This window comes from Callorhinus ursinus, unplaced genomic scaffold, assembly GCF_003265705.2.
Source record: "Callorhinus ursinus isolate GAN/ISIS: 27379988/994484 unplaced genomic scaffold, GSC_fseal_2.0 scaffold103, whole genome shotgun sequence".
Classification (NCBI taxonomy): Eukaryota; Metazoa; Chordata; class Mammalia; order Carnivora; family Otariidae; genus Callorhinus; species Callorhinus ursinus.
Window position 1 is genome coordinate 249816 of NW_027397165.1, and position 16014 is coordinate 265829.

Here is a 16014-nt window from a genome sequence, read left to right on the forward strand (position 1 = left end):
ACGCTTAACCGACTGAGCCACCCAGGCGCCCCGTCAGACTTACTCTTCTTATAGCTGAAAGTTTTTACCCTTTTACCAACCTCTCCCCCATCTTCCCCACTCCCCCGCCCTTGGCACCCACTTTTCTACTGTTTCTCTGGGTTTGATTTTTTTTCTTTTAGATTCCACACATTGCCTGATAACCAGGTAATATTTGTTTTTCTCTGTCTGGCTTATTTCACTTAGCATAATGACCTCAAGGTCCATCCATGTTGTTGCAAATGGCAGGATTTCCTTCTTTCACATAGCTGAATAATAGCCTGAATATATAATATGTGGATGTATATCACATATTCTTTATCCATTCATGCTTTGTTGGACTCTTAGGTTCTTTCCATATCTTGGCAATTGTGAATAATGCTGTAATGAACATGTGAATGCAGATATCTCTTTGAGGCTCTGTTTTTATTTCCTTTGGATATATACCCAGAAGTAGGATTGATGGATCATATGGTAGTTCAAGATTTAATTTTTTGAGGAACCTCCATGCTGTTTTCCATAGTGGCTGCACCAATTTGTTTTCCCACCAATAGTGCACAAGAGTTCCCTTTTCTCCACGTCTTTGCCAACACTTATCTCTTGTGTTTTTTATGATAGCCATTCTAACAGGTGTGAAGCGATATTGTGATTTTGATGTGAATTTCCCTGATGATTAGTGATGTTGAGCACCTTTCATGTACCTGTTGGCTGTTTGTATGTCTATTCAGTTCCTCTGCCCATTTTTAATCTTGTTTGGGTTTTTTTGTTATTGATTTGTATGAGTTCTTTATATATTGTGAATATTAACCATTATCAGATATATGATTTGCAAATATCTTCACCCATTCCATATGTTGCCTTTCCATTTCAAAAAGATGTGCAGCATAATGACTTTCCTTTGCTGTGCAGAAACTTTTTAGTTTGATGTAGTTACACTTACTCATTTTTGCTTTTGTTGCCTTTGTTTTTGGTGTCAAATCCAAAAAATCATTGCCAAGACCATTGTCAAGGAGCTTACCCTGTATGTTATCTTTTACGACTTCAGGTCTTATATCCAAGGTTTTAATCCATTTTGGGCTGATTTTTGGGTATGTTGTAAGATGGAGGTCCAGGTCATTATTTTGCATGTGTCTGTCCAGTTTTCCCAATACCACTTATTGAAGGGATTATCCTTTCCCTATGCGTATATCTAGCTCCTTTGTTGTAAATTAATTGACCATATATGCATGGGTTTATTTCTGGGTTCTCTATTCTTTCCACTGATCAGTGTGTCTCTTTTCATGCCAATACCATACTGGTTTTTTTCCAGTTTTATTGAGGTATAATTGATATTCAACACTGCATAAGTTTAAGGTGTATAGAATAATGACTTGACATACATATATTGCAAAATAATAAAGTTTAGTTAATGTAAGTTTAGCTAACATCCATCACCTCATATAGTTACAAAATTATTATTTCCTTGTGATGAGAACTTTTAGGATCTGGCTCAGTTGGTTAAGTGTCTGCCTTCTGCTGGGGTTGTGATCCCAGGGTCCTGGGATCGGGCCCCCATGTCGGGCTCCTTGCTCAGTGGGGAGCCTACTTCTACTTCTCCCTCTGCTGCTCCCCCTGCTTGTGCTCTCTCATTCTGTCAAATAAATAGATAAAATCTTAAAAAAATAAAAATAAAAAGAATAGGCATCCTTGTCTTGTTCCTAATCTTAGAGGAAAAACTTTCAGCTCTCACTATTGAGTGTGGTATTGGCTGTAAGCTTGTCATATAGGGCCCTTATTATGTTGAAGTATGTTCCCTTTATATCCAGTTTAATTTTTTTTAAAGATTTTATTTATTTATTTGAGACAGAGGGAATGAGAGAGAGAGCATGAGCAGGGGATAGGGTCAGAGGGAGAAGCAGACTCCCCGCTAAGCAGGGAGCCTGACACAGGACTCAATCCTGTGACTCCAGGATCATGACCCGAGCCGAAGGCAGCCGCTTAACCAACTGACCCATCCAGGCACCCCGTATACCCAGTTTAATTTTGTCAAATGTTTTTTTCTGCATCCATTAGGAAGATCATATGATTTTTATTTTTTATTTTATTTTTTTAAAGACTTTATTTATTTATTCATGAGAGACAGAGGGAGAGATAGGCAGAAGCAGAGGGAAAAGCAGGTTCCCCGCAGAGCAGGGACCCCAATGCGGGACTTGATCCCAGGACTGTGGGATCATGACCTGAGCCGAAGGCAGACGCTTAATGACTGAGCCACCCTGGCGCCCCTATTTTTTATTTTTTAAAAGATTTTATTTATTTATTTGACAGAGAGAGAGAATGAGTGGGGGAGCACAACCAGGGGGAGTGACAGAGGGAGAGGGAGAAGCAGACTCCCCGCTGAGCAGGGGGCCCTATGTGGGGCTCCATCCCAAGACCCTGAGATCATGACCTGAGCCAAAGGCAGACGCTTAACCAACTGAGCCACCCAGTTGCCCTGATCATATGATTTTTATACTTCATTTCGTTAATGTGGTGTATCACATTGATTGGTTTGTGGATGTTGAACCATCCTTGCATCTCTGGAATATATCCCACTTGATCATGTACATGATTCTTTTAATGTATTGTTGAATTCAAGACAGGACACTGGCCTGTAATTTTCTTTTCTTGTGTTCTTATCTGGTTTTGGTATTGGGATAATGCTGGCTGCATAAAATGAGATTGGAAGTGTTTCCTCCTCTTCTATTTTTGGAAAAGTTTGAAAAGGACTGGTATTTATTCTTCTATAAATGTTTGGTAGAATCCACCTGGTAAGCCATCCTGTCCTGGGCTTTTCTTTTCTGGAGGTTCTTGATTGCCAATCTAATCACTTTACCAGTGATTGGTCTGTTTAGATTTTCTATTTCTTCATGATTCAGTCTTGATAGGTTGTATGTTTGTAGGAATTTATCCATTCTTTTTAGGTTGTCCAGTTTGTTGGCATACAATTATTCACAGTCTCTTCTGATTCTTCGTATTCGTGTGGTTTCAGTTGTAATGACTCCTCCTTCATTTCTAATTTAATTTGTTTGGGTTCTCTCTCTCCCTCTCACTCTCTGTTAAGTCTAGCTAAAGGTTTGTCTACATTTTCAAAGGGATTTTGATAGTTTCTAATGTCTTTTTGTCTCTATTTTATTTATTTCACTCTGATCTTTGTTATTTCCTTCCTTCTACTAACTTTGGGCTTTGCTTTTTCTTTTTCTGGTTCCTTTGTGTGTAAAGTTAGGTTGTTTATTTGAAATCTTTCTTTTTTCTTAATGTAGGTATTTATTGCTATGAACTTCTTTCTTTAAAACTGCTTTTGCTGTATCCCATAAATTTTGGTACGTTGTATTTCCATTTTTATTTGTCTCAAAATATTTATTTCTCTTTTGATTTCTTCTTTGACCTCTTGGTTATTCAGTAGCATGTTGTTTAATCTCCACATATTTGTGAATTTTCCAGTTTCTTTCTTGTAATTAAATTTTAGTTTCACACCGTAGTGTTTGGAAAAGATGCTTGATATAATTTCAATCTTCTGAAATTTATTAAGACTTGTTTCATGACCTAACACATGGTGTATCCAGGAAAATATTCCATGTGCACTTGAGAAGAATGTGTAGTCTGCTGCTGTTGGATGGTATGTTCTGTGTTGTTGTTCTTCAGGAAAAAAAAAACAGTTTTGGGGCACCTGGGTGGCTCAGTCGTTAAGCATAAGGCCTACATTTAATGACTGATCAATAGGGGGATATACGGCACCTGGGTGACTCAGTTGGTTAAGCAACTGCTTTCGGCTCAGGTCATGATCCCAGGGTCCTGGGCTTGAGCCCCACGTCGGGCTTCCTGCTCAGCGGGAAGCCTGCTTCTCCCTCTCCCTCTCCCTCTGCCCCTCCTGCTGCTCATCCTCCCTCTCTCTCTCTTTCTCTCAAATGAATAAAGACAAAAAATCTTTTAAAAAATTAAAAAATAGGGGCACCTGGGTGGCTCAGTCATTAAGCATCTGCCTTCGGCTCAGGTCGTGATCCCAGGGTGCTGGGATCGAGCCCCCCATTGGGCTCCCTGCTCTGCGGGAAGCCTGTTTCTCCCTCTCCCACTCCCCCTGCTTGTGTTCCCTCTCTCGCTGTGTCTCTCTCTGTCAAATAAATAAATAAAATCTTTTAAAATTTTAAAAAATAAAAAAGCAGTTTTATTGAGATATAATTAAACAGCATAAAATTCACCTGCTTTAAGTATACAGTTTAATTGGTTGTAACATATTTACAGTGTTGTATAAGTATCACAACAATCCACTTTTAGAACATTTCCACCTCCCTAGAAAGATCCCTCATGCCCATTTGTAGTCACTCCCCATCCTCACCCCTTGCCCCAGGCAACCAATAATCTACTTTCTGTTTCTATAGACTTGAAATTTTTGGAAATTTCATATAAACAGACTCATAATATGTGTTTGTGTGTGTGTGTGTCTGGCTTCTTTCATTGAGCAAAATGTTTTTGAGGTTCATATACGGTATAGCACATATCAACACTCTGTTGCTTTTTATTGACAAATATGTACGGATATATCACATTTTGTTTATGCATTTACCAGTTGGTGAACAATTTGGACTGTTTCTACCTTTTAGCTATTATGAATAATGCTGCTATGAACGTCCAAGTACAATTTTCTATGCAGACACATTTTCATTTCTCTTAGGTAGATGCCTAACAGTGGAATTGCTGGGTCACATGGTAAATTTATGTTTAACATTTGAAGAAATGGAGACAATGACTTTTTTGAGGTAAAGTTCACAATACATACAAGTAGCTATTTTAAAGTGTACAATTCTGTGACATTTAGTAAATACATAGTGTTGTGCAATCATCACTTTTACCTAGTTACAAAACATTTTCATCACCCTCAAATGAAACCCTGTACCCATTAACCATCATTTCCCATTCTTCCTCTGTGCCCAGCCCCCGGAAACAATCTGCTTTCTGCCTATATGAATTTACCTTTTCTGGACATTTCATGTAGGTGGAATTGTACAATATGTGGCCTATTATGTATGGCTTCTTTCACCTAGCATCATTCTTCAAGATTCATCCATGTTGTAGCATGTATCAGTACTTCACTCCTTTTATGGCTGAATAATACTCCATAATATGGACATACCACCATTTTGCTTATCCATTCATCAGTTGATGAACATTTGGCTTGTTTCTACCTTTTGCCTATTGTGAATAGTGCTATTATAAACATTCATGTACAAGCATTTGTTTGAATACTCATTTTCAATTCTCTTGAGTATATACCTAAGAGTGGAATAACTGGGTCATATATCTATGTTTATCTTTCGGGAAGATGCCAAACTTATTTTCATGGTGGTTACACCACATTACATTCCCATCAGCAATATGCAAAGGTTCCAACTTTTTCATATCCTTACCAACACTTGTTTTCCTTTTTTTAAGTTATACCCATCCTAGTGAATGTGAAGTAGTATCTCACTTGTTTACATTTCCCTGATGGTTAATAATATTGAGCACTTTTTTCATATGCTTCATGGTTATTTTTATATTTTCTTTGGAGAAATTTCTATTCAAGTCCTTTGCCCATTTTCTTTTCTTTTCTTTTCTTTTAAGATTTATTTATTTATTTGAGAGAGCGAGAGCACGAGCGGGAGGGGCAGAGGGAGAGGGAGAGAGAACCTCAAGCAGACTCCACACTGAGTGCAGAGCCTGATGCAGAACTCAATCTCAGGACCCTGAGATCACGACCTGAGCTGAAACCAAGAGTTGGATGCTTAACCAACTGTGCCACCTGGTGCCCCCCTTTGCCCATTTTCAATTAGGTTACTTGCCTTTTTGTTACTGAGTTGTAAGAATTCTTGGTATATTCTAGATGCAAGTCCCTTATCAGAGAAATGACTGGCAAATGTTTTTCCCTTATTCTATAGGCTATCTTTTCATTTTCTTGATGGTGTCCCTTTATATACAAAAAGTTTTTCTTTTTAATTTTGATGAAGTCCAATGTATATGTTTTCTTTTGTTGCCTGTACTTTTGGTGTCATATATAAGAATCCATTGCCAAATCCAAGGTCATGAAGATTTACCCCTAGTTTTCTTCTAAAAGTTTTATTGTATTATTTTAGTTCTTACATTTAAGTCTTTGATCCATTTTGAGTCAATTTTTGTATATGATGTAAAGGAAAGGGTTCAACTTCATTCTTTTGCATGTAGCTATCCACTTATTCCAGCACCATCATCGAAAAGGCTGTTCTTTCCCCCATCGAATGATCTTGGCATCTTTGTTGAAGATCCATTGACCATAGATGTTTCAGCTTATTTTGGACACAAAGTTCTATTCCATTGATCTATATGTCTATCCTTATGCCAGTATTACCCTGTTTGATTACTGTAGCTTTGTAGTAAGTTTTGAAGCTGGGAAGTGTGAGTCTTCCAACTTTGTTTTCTTCTTTCAAAATTGTTTTGGCTATGTGGGGTCCCTTGCAGTTCCATATAAATGATAGGCTTAACTTTTCCTTTTTTGCAAAAAAAGATCATTGGGACTAGTTTTGAAGCATAGTTGGCATGCAATGCTATATTAGGATCATTAGGATGTTGATAGGGATTGCATTTGTTTGATAGATGGCTTGGGTTGTATCACCATCTTAACAAAGTTAAATCTTCCAATCCATGAATATGGGATGTCTTTCCATTTATTTAGTTCTTATTTAATTCCATTCTGTAATGTTTTGTAGTTTTTAGTGTACAACTCTTGTATATCTTTGTTAAATTTATTCCTAAGAACTATATTATTTTTTGTTATTGCAATTTTTTTAAGATGCAAGAGACTTGAACATGTTTAAAGGCTGAGTCAGTAGAGAGGGAGGGACTGAAGATAGAGGAGGGAGAGAGAAAACTAAAAAGTCAAGGTTCCTGAGGAAGTAGTGGGGCATGGGGCACAGAACATCAGCAGAAGGATTAGTCAGAATGAAAAAGGGCATCTCTTCACTATGACAGAAGGGAAAGAGCAAGGATTCGTCAGGTGTAGATGCTCATGAGTTTGCAGGTAGTTTGTTGAGAGCACTGCTGCTTGGGATCTTCTATTTTAAGTTCAGTAGGAAGTGAAGCGAGGGGGAAGAGGAAAGTGTAAGAGGGCTAAGGAAATGGAGATTTGGCAAAGCTGCTATGGAGACTTGGAGAAGAGAGCAGGGAAACAGGATTCCCAGGGTGCATTAGAGGTTGGGGACCTTGACTTTTTATTGGTTTCCATCTAAGCAATTGTATGAGCATAGGATTAATATAGAGAAGGCGGAGAGTTGTATTCATCTGGGGTTGGGGCTGTGATGGAAGGACAATAAGGCATATGATTGAGGATATTACTGGCTAGAGAATGGCAGATTGGGCAGATTTCCACTTTTCAGGGGAGAGAGGCATGTTTCACTTAAGTCAGGAGGTAACAGATTGGTTAGTGAAGGATCTGAAGAATGGAGTGAACATGGGTATTTTGGCTGTTCAGCATTCAAACACTCTTCCTAATTGGGAGGAATCACAAGATAGGTGTGGAAGCAGGGCCCTACCATGCACTACTAAAACCAGGGAGCGGGGCACATATTTCTTCTCCCCATCCCCTCATGGCTAGTGCATGGCCATGTGACCTCAGGATGGCAAATCACATGATCCTGCCTGGAACCTTGAATGTTGAGAGAGTGATACAAAGGTGTGCAGTCAGTTAGTGATTTTTCAACCAGCAAAGTAAAAAATCTGATAGTACAGCAATGGCATCAAGGGACAACAGGGTCCAGCTGTAGTGGTAAATATTAGTTGGCAATGGAGGCAACAGCATCATGCTATAAGACCATTCTGGCAACAAAATCTTTGCTGTGTCATGTCATGCCACCTTTGGTTCCTGACCCTATCTTGTTCTCCAGGCTCTTACAGACCCCATGAAATATGTGACACCATTTTCTGTTAGTCAGGATGGGATGGTTTACGATTTGATAATAAATGAACCCCAAATCTCAATAACAACACATACAAGTTTATTTTTTGCTCATGCAAAATCTATAGCAAGTTCTGTGACTTTTCAAGACTGCTCTTTTCCAAATGGGAACTCAGGGATACAGGCTGACATCTTGTGGCTGTCTCATCTAGCACTTGAGGCCTCCACAGTTGCCATAGCAGAACAGAGAGCAGAAGGATTGAGCATCAGTTCTTCAATGCACTATTGGCCAGAACTCTTCACATGACCCCATCTAACTCTGAGAGGACTGGGAAATGTGGGGAGGCACAAGGATATCCAGCAAACGGTAAATGACTTGACCACACCTGCCAGTAATTTCATTTTCTGCTACAGTTAACCAAAGTCATAAGTGATGCAATGCATTATTTATAATCAAGAACCATGACTAGTAAAAGATATAGGTGGTTAGAATATTTAAATATATATATCTTCATTTTTTTCTGGTTATGAAAGTGATACATGTTTAAAAATTTGAACATTACATAAACATTTAATGTAGAAAACCAAAAGTCCCTCATAATCTCACACCCTTGGGAGATAACTATTAAGTTTGTTATATAGTCTTTACATATTTTTCTATGCTAATAGTATGTTTTATCAAAAACAGGATCATACTTTGGTTACTATTTTGCAAGTGCCTTCTTCACTGAACACTATATATTTGACATTATTCTGAGTTATATAGATATATACTTTCTTGTTAATTCCCCCCTGTTTTTAGTTTTAATAATTTTTAATTATACAAGTAATATAGGAGTAGATGATCCTTTAAAAAATTCTGAAGCATTAATGTAAGGCTAAAGTTCTTTTTGACCATCATCCAATTCTAATTTCTTCCTTGACTTCACATGTGTTCAAATGACTGCATAGTATTCCATTCTATGAATGCAACATAATTTACTTGAGTAATTCCTTATCAGTGGACAATCAGCTTTTTATTTTTACATGCAAATGTCTTTCCAAGTGTATCCTTTGACTTTATGTACAGTGTCACTCACTAAATTGAAGTGTACAGTTGTACACAGTTAAATTTACCTAGCCTTACATTGTTACTTGGGGAAAAAAATGAAAGACAGAAAAGTATGTATAGTATGTTACCTTTTGTGTAAGAAAGGAGAAAATAGGGATAAATATTCACATTTGCTCATATTGGCATAAGGAAACATTGGATGAATGAACAAGAAATTAATAAAATCAGTTATCTATAGTGTTCAAGGGGAAACAAGTGAATCAGGACAGGGTACGAGCACTGCATATCAGTGTACACCTATTTATATAGTTTTGGTTTTTTTAACTATATACATCAGACTTCCTATTGCTGCTGTAACAAATTACCACAAACTTACTGGCTTAAAAGAGTGCAAATTTATTATCTTGCAGCTCTGGAGATCAGAAGTCTGAAATGATCCTTTTGGTACTAAAATCAAAGACTTTTTTTTTTTTTCTGGAGACTGAGAAAGAATTATTTCCTTGCTTTTTCCAGCTTTTACACTTTTACTCTTGGATTCTTTGGCTCATGGACCCTTCCTCATCTTCAAAGCCAGCACTGAGGCATCTTCAGATCTCTCTCTTTCTGATCTCTGCATCTGATGTCACATCTTCTCTGACTCTGACTCTCCTCCCTCCCTTGTGATTACATTGATCTCCCCCACAAATAATCCAGCATAATCTCTCCAAGTCAAAGTCCATTTTAGTTCATTACTTTTTAGTGTCGGCTAATAGTCCATTGTATGGCTGTACCACATTTTGTTTATCCATTTACCTGTTAATGGGCATTTGGGTTGTTTTCAGTCTTTTTTTTAATTTTATTTCTTTATTTGACAGAGAGAGAGAGAGAGAGATCACAAGTCGGCAGGCAGGCAGGCAGAGGGAGGGGGAGAAGCAGGCTCCTTGCTGAGCACAGAGCCCGATGCGGGGCTCAATCCCAGGATGCTGGGATCATGACCTGAGCTGAAGGCAGACGCTTAACCAACTGAGCCACCCAGGCGCCCTTGTTTTCAGTCTTTTTGTGTGATTATGAATAAAGTATTGGGGGGAGAAGGCTGAACATTGATATTTTTAATACATCTGAAACTTACTTTGGTGTAAGCAATGAGACAGAGATCCAACTTTTTTTGCCAAATCACAAGCCAATTATCCCCAAACCACTTATTGCATAATCTATCTTTTCACCAATGAATTAAAATATTATCTTTTAATATACTAAATTCCCCATAGACCGAATGACCTTTTCCTGAGCTTTCTGTTGTGTCCCATTGATTGAATTGTTGGTTTTGAATCAGTACCACTGTGTTTTAATTGCTGTAGCCTTACAATGTGTTTCAATAAGTGGTAACACTGATTGGTATTCATTACTCTTCTTTTTCAGAATTTCCCTGGTTATTTCTGGATGTTTACTATATAATTTAGAACTGTATATAATTTAGGACTGTAATGTGAATGAAAAATGATTTTGGTTGCATTTAGATTTATAAATTAATTTGAGGGGAATTCACATCTTTATAATACTGAGTATGACCATGCAGGAACTAGATATGTCTCTCTGTTTATTCACATATTTCTTAACCTACAGGAGACCTTGTTAGCTATAGAATGAAGTTTCCAGAGGGTACAGTAGAAAGGTTTTGGAGGAAGAGAGGCATTTCAAGTTTGGCTAAAGGGAGGGAAAGCACAGAGTTGTATGAAATACAGGAAAGAATAGATGATTAGAGGAGCTTATTTATATAAGTGATGGTTACTATAATTAGTTACCTATTACTGAGTAACAGATAACTATAAACTTGGTTGCTTAAAAAAAAAAACAACATTTATTCATCTCATAGTTTCTGTGGGCTTAGCTGGGTCCAGGTCCTCTGCTGAGTTCTCTGTTTCAGGGTCTTTCACAATGCTGCAATCAAGATGTCTGCCATGGATGGGGTCTCATCTGAAAACCTGACAGTGGAAGGATGCACCTCCAAGATCACCTTATTGTTGGCAGATTTTCAGTTCCTCAAGGACTGCTGGACTAAGAGACTCAGTTCCTGGCTGGATGTTGGCCTTCACTTCCTTGGCACATGGACCTCCCTAACACAGCAACTTGCTTCATCAAAGCCAGCAAGAAAGAGAGTCCATTAGCAAGATGGAAGTCACAGTCTTATGTAGCTAAATCCCTAAGTGACATTCCATTACCTTGGCCACTTTCTATCAGTTAGAATTAAGTCCCTATGTCAGCCCACACTCAAGGAGGGGATTACACAAGGATGTGAATACCAAGAGTCACAATTTGCCAAGGGAATGTCCTAGAAGTGCCCTGGAGCATGGGGATAAGAAGGAACATGGGTCTTCAGGGTTCTCCTGTAACTTAGATCAATTGCATTTCCAAGAGAATTGTGGTCTCTGGTGGAAGAAGGGACTCCAGGCTCATTAGGCCAGGTAAATAACAACCATTTCCGTGTGTAATGCTTCAGGGTTTACAAGTCTGCTTTGGAGCCATCATTTAATTTGATTCTCATAACAATCCTGTGAGGTGGCCAAGCAATGAAACTAGGGTTCAAAGAGGGTACAGGGCCACCTCAGATCTCACAATGAGTGGCAGAGCTGAGACTAAAGTCTCAGTCTTCAAATTCTTAACCTATTACACCAGACTGCTTTCTCCAAGCACAGAGATATGTTGTTTTTTCTCTTCGATAGCCTCTCCCACCTTCTTCCTCCCTCTCGGTGTTCTTATCATGGCTCAGTTATTACTAGCCAGTCAGTCAACCTCACCACACCTTCCAGAATTACTGTGGGGAAGCAGAGATAATGTTTGTAAAGCTCCTAACCCACTGTCTGGCACACAGCAAGATCTCACTAAATAGAATCTATTGGCTGTTATTCTTTCAACTCTTCCAGGCCAGTCTCATTGCTACTCATCTTTGGTTTTGCTCCTTCCCATGAATCTCTGTGGTACCTCAACCCAAGGTTCAACATGCTTTCAAAAAACACCAACACCCAACAACTTCTACAGGCAGACATTGCCCACCTCCCAACACTTCTAACAAAGAGCGTTTGGTTGCCAGTGGTGTGGCTTCTGCTTTCTTTTTCCCCAAAATAGAAAACCAAAATTCCAAAAGTATAGCTATATATAACATCTAGTGCCCAAATTTGGTTCCTAAATGCCATTCTCAACTAAAAGGAACTGGGACTCTTGAAAAATTGCTGATTCCAGGGCTGGGGAAGGGAAAGTACAAGATGGCCCTTGGGCATCTTGTGGTGTCAGAAAACAAGGAAGTTCTCAAAGATGGAGACCTGCCAAAAGGACACAGAAGCCGGCTTGGAGGGCCTCCTGCTGGCCAAATCTGGGGCATTTTGAACGTCATAATAAAGAATGATACTGATATGTTTTAACCCATTGAATACAATAGACAACAATGAGTTCATGGGGTTATAAACAAATACATTTAGAAGAAGGGAGAGCTCTCCCTTATAGTGGAAAGTCAACTAATCCATGTCAAAAGAATGAAGGCATTTGAAAATCACCATTCAACAACCTTGAGAATCATCAGTGAATAATAAAACTTGTGGATAAAAGTTTGAGGAAAACAGGATATTTACATAATCTCAGTGTAGCTCTCCACAAAATACTCATTAATTACAAAGGGAAAAATAGTAACTTTATAGTGGAGAAACACAAACAGTCATTACATGCCTTCTGATATGATGCACAGCATTACTTCTGTGATATTCCTACCAAAATTTATAGCATGAATTTCATCATGAGGAAACATCAGACAAACCCAAATTAAGGGACAGTCTAAAAATAGCCTGCACTCTTCAAAAATGTCAGTGTCAGAAGACACAAAGAAAAAACAAAGAACTCTTGCCTATCAAAGGGGACTAAAGAGGTATGATGACTGAGTGCACATGATTAAGAGTTTTCTTCTGCTATAAAGGACATTGTTGAGGAAACTGGTCAGTTCTAAATAAGTTCTGTAAGTTATATTTATAATAATATTGTATCAATGTGAATTTCCTGACTGATAATTGCTCTGTGATTATGTAACATAATTCTTTGTTTTAAGAAATACACATTGGGTGCCTGAGTGGCTCAGATGGTTAAGCGTCTGCCTTCAGCTCAGGTCATGATCCCAGGGTCCTGGGATCGAGTCCCGCATCGGGCTCCCTGCTCCTTGGGAGCCTGCTTCTCCCTCTGCCTCTCTCTCTGTCTCTCATTAATAAATAAATAAAATCTTTAAAAAAAAAAAAAGAAATACACATTGAGGGGCGACTGGGTGGCTCAGTTGGTTAAGCATCTGCCTTCGGCTCAAGTCATGATCCCAGGGTCCTGGGATTGAGCCCCGCGTTGGGCTCCCTGCTCAGTGGGAGTCTGCTTCTCCCTCTCCTTCTGCCCCTCCCCCTGCTTGTGCTCTCTCTCCCTCTCCCTCTCTTTCAAATAAATAAATAAAATCTTAAAAAACGGAATACACATTGAAGTATTTACAGGTAAAGGGGCATCATGTCGGCAATTGACTAGTTCAGAAGAAAAAAGAAATATACATATATATGAAACACAGAAATATATATATGAAATATAGAAATATATATATCAGACAGAGAGAGAAATAGAGTAGGATAAACAAATGTGGTAAAATGTTAACATTTGGGGAATCTGGGTGAAAAATATATAGCAGTTCTTTGGGCTATTCTTGGAAGTTTTCTGTAAATCTGAAATTGTCTAAATAAAAATTTAAGAGAAAAATTCCTAATTAAGAAAACATGGTTAAAGAACATGTACAAAAAACCTAGAGCTAGCATGCATCATACCTAATGGTAAGAAACTAGATGCTTTCCCACTAAGATCGGGAACAGGGCAAGGATGTCTGCTCTTATCACTCTTAATCAACTAACTAATGAAATAACACAAGAAAAGGAAATAAAAGGTATACAGATTGCAAAGGAAGTATTATAACTGTCTTTATTCACAGATGACATAATTGTTTATGTAGAAAATCCCAAATAATCAACAAAAAACCTGCTGGAAATAATAAACAATTATCACAAGGTTGTAGGATATAAGGTTAACATATAAAAGTCAATTGCTTGCCTACATACTGCAATAAGCAGTTGGGATTTTAAACAAAAAACACAATACTACTTGCATTTGCACTGAAAAAATGAAATACCTAGGTATAAATCTAACAAAATATGTATATGATCTATATAAACTATAAAACTCTGATAAATCAAAGAAGATAAATGGAGCATATACATGGATGGAAGACTCAATATTGTCAAGATGTCAGTGCTTCCCAACTTGATCTATAGATTCAACACAATCCCAATAAAAATCCCACCAAGTTATTTTGTAGATATCAACAAACTTATTGTAAAGTTTATCTGTAAATGCAAGAGACCCAGAATAGCCAACATATTATTGGAGTAGAAAACTAAAGTCTGAGGACTGACACTACCTAACTTCAAGACTTACTATTGGGGCACCTGGGTGGCTCAGTCGTTAAGTGTCTGCCTTCATCTCGGGTCATGATCCCAGGGTCCTGGGATTGAGCCCCGCATTGGGCTCCCTGCTCAGCGGGAAGCCTGCTTCTCCCTCTCCCACTCCCCCTGCTTGTGTTCCCTCTCTCACTGTGTCTCTCTGTCAAATAAATAAAATCTTAAAAAAAAAAAGACTTACTATTAGTTACAGTAATCAAGGTGGTGTAGTATTGGCAAAAGAATAGACAAATAGATCAATGGAACAGAACAGAGGGTCTAGAAATTTATCCACACAAATAGTTAACGGATCTTTTCACAAAGGAACAAAGGCAAGCCAAAGGAGAAAGGATAGTCTTTTCAACAAATGGTGCTGAAATAACTGGATATCCACATGTAAAAGACACTCATCTAGACACAGATCTTACACCGTTCACCAAAATTTACTCAAAATGGATCACAGACCTAAGTGTAAAACACAAAACTATAAAATAAACACAAAATAAATACAAACACAAAATAAACACAATAAAACACAAAAAATAAAATTCCCAGAAGACAACTTGGGGAAAATCTAGGTGACCTTGAGTTTGGCAATGACTAAATATAACACCAAAAGCACAATCCATGAAAGAAAAAAATCAATAAATTGGGCTTCATTATTGGTGGGAGACATTATTAAGAAGATGAAAAGAAAAACCACAGAATGGGTAAAAATATTTGCAAAACACATATCTGATAAAAGATTGGTATCCAGAATATATAAAGAACTCTTAAAACTCAAAAATGAGGAAACAAGCAGTCCAATTTAAAAATGGGCAAAAGACTCCAAAAGATACCTCACCAAAGAAGAGATACAGATGGCAAATAAACATATGAAAAGATGTTCCACGTCTATGTCATTAGAAAAATGCAAGTTAAAACAACAGTGATACACCACCACATGCTTATGAGGATGGCTAAAATCCAAAACACTGACAACACCAAATGCTAACAAAGAGGTGGAGCAACAGGAATTCTCATTCATTGCTGGTGGGAAAGCAAAATGGTACAGCCATTTTGGAAGACAGTTTGGCAGTTTCTTACTTGTATACTCTTACTATACAGTCCAAAAATCATGCTCTTGGTATTTACCCAAATGAGTTGAAAACTTATGTCCACACAAAAACCTGCACATGAATGTTTATAGCAGCTTTATTCACATTTGCCAAAACTTGTAAGCAACCAAAATGTCTTTTGGTATGTGAGTGAATAAACTGTGGTACATCCAGACAATGAAATATTATTCCGTGATAAAAAGAAGTTAGCTGTCAAGCCATGAAAAGACACAGAAGAACCTTAAATGCATATTATTTAAGTGAAGGAAGCTAATGGGAAAAGACTATGTACATTGCATGATTCCAACCATACGACATTCTGGAAAAGGCAAAGCTATGGAGATGGTAAAAAGATCAGTGGTTACCAGGGGTCAGGGGAGGGAGGGCTGAATAGGCAGAGCACAGAGGATTTAGGGTAGTGAAACTGCTCTGTATGATATTGCTATGGTAGAT